Source organism: Solanum lycopersicum, chromosome 8 (genome assembly GCF_036512215.1).
Source record: "Solanum lycopersicum chromosome 8, SLM_r2.1".
NCBI lineage: Eukaryota > Viridiplantae > Streptophyta > Magnoliopsida > Solanales > Solanaceae > Solanum > Solanum lycopersicum.
In genome coordinates, this window is record NC_090807.1 from 19799140 (window position 1) to 19801361 (window position 2222).

The window sequence follows — 2222 nt, forward strand, 5'->3', positions numbered from 1 at the left end:
AATAGTTCAACACTTTATTCACATTATATTTGTTGTCATTTAAAAATTGAAAATTTAAATGGTCATGTAAATAGTTGAGTCAAAATTCAAAAGTGTATAACTATTATTAATTAAGCAATATAATTTAAATATTTTTAAATTTAGTAAATAAAACTTCAATTCTTCGGTGCACCCTAGTTTCAAGACACTTGCACCGAACTCCGAGCCGAAGAATCAAAGTTCCAAAAAAAGAAAACCGAAACACTGAAGAATCAAAATCGAAGAACCGAAATTTTTAGGTTCGATTCAATTTTTTGGTTTTTCGGTATTTATGCCCACACCAAGTAAGTACTTCAAATGGCACTTCAAAATCAGACAACTTTAATATGGGTTTAGATGCAATAGCTTCCTTCAAATTTTGAAAAGCTTCTTCACATCGTACAACCCATATCCATTTAGCATCTTCCTTCAACAAGTCAATCAGAGCTGCTGCCCTTTTTTAATAACCCGCAATGAACTTTCTGTAACAATTAGCCAACCCACGAAACGACAGCAAATCCATAACATTTCATGGTGCTTGCCAGTCAACAATGACCTACACATTCTTAGGATCCATTCAAACATGGTTTTTACTAACAAGATGCCTCAGAAATTTAATTTCTTGTTGATCAAATTCACACTTTTTCATTTTAACATAAAGTGTATGTTTCCTAAACTAAACAACACCATACTTAAGTGATTGACATGTTCATTCAATGTTCGACTATAGATAACAATATCATCAAGATAGACGACTACAAAATCATCAAAATAGTCAAATAGTACATTGTTCATTAAGTTGCAAAAGGTAGTCGTGGCATTGGTTAGACCAAATGGAATTACAAGGAATTCATAAAAACCATATCTAGTTACACATGTTGTCTTAGGTTCATCACCTTCTGCTATTCTAACCTGCCACTAAACTGCCCTAAGATCAAGTTTCATGAACCAGCACGCTTTGCTCAACCAGTGCAACAAATCTTGCACCAACAAAACCGGATACTTGTTCTTCACAGTTGCCTTGTTCAGCGCCTTGTAATCTACACACATTCTCATCGTCCCATCCTGTTTCTTTTGAAAAAAAATAGGAGCACCATAGGGAGCCTTAGATGGTTGAATCAGCCAGCATCCAACAATTCATTTAACTATTTCCGCAATTCAGCCAATTCCTTAGGATCCATACGATAAGGAGCCTATGCAGGAGCAACCGTATCTGGCAGCAACTCAATTTAATGATCAATATCCCTCTTTGGCGGTAAAGTCTTTGGCAATTCAGGTGGCATCACATCAGTTAATTTTTTCAACAACTCGGCCACACAATCAAGCACCTTTACTGTTACATCATGTTTCAATTCGACTAAAGCAACAATTATAGTTTCAGTACCCTTCTTCAGTCCTTTGTCAATTTACATAGCAGAAACCATCATTCCCCTATCCTTCTTCTTTGCAATATTACTGGCTTTCCCAAACGGATGAACACCCTTTTCCAACCAAGCATTATTCCCATTCATAATCATTATTCCATCCAAATGTGAAAAAGGAACAAAGTGGAATTTTCTCAGAAAATCAATACCAAGTATCATCTCAAAATCTCCTAACGACATCACCATCAAGTTATGTTTTCCTACCCAATTTCCAGTCGACGTAGGTACTCCATAAGTTATGCCCACAATGTCTTGTGCCTTAGCATTCACTATATTAATGTAGGAGGGACTTTTGGTCAACTTAAGCCCCAATTTTTTCCTCACTATTAACATCAATAAATATATGAGTAACCCATGTATCAACCATAGCCATCAGACATTTTTCTTTTATCTTCATTTCCAAATGAATAAATACAACATGTGGATTTGAAGTCTTAGAAGTCCCTTTAACATTTTAACCAATGTAATGTGATTGAAAGACAAACCTATCGGATTGACCAAAGCAATCAGTACTTCCTCTCCTTCTTTATCCTGATTCACCTTTCCGGCAAGCAAAGCATTCACTCTTTCTTTGTTTGGACAAGACTTAGCCAAATGATGCCCACCACAAGTCCAACAACCTTTCAAATTGACATCCTTGTTTTTTGGATTGTTTTTTTCATTTCCTTTCTTCATTGGTGCCTTCCCTTTGTCATTAGCATAGTCTTTAATATTCTACCTTTTCCAGTCCCCTTTTTTCGCACCCTTTTTCTTATATTTTGAAGTAGAAGGGACATCAAT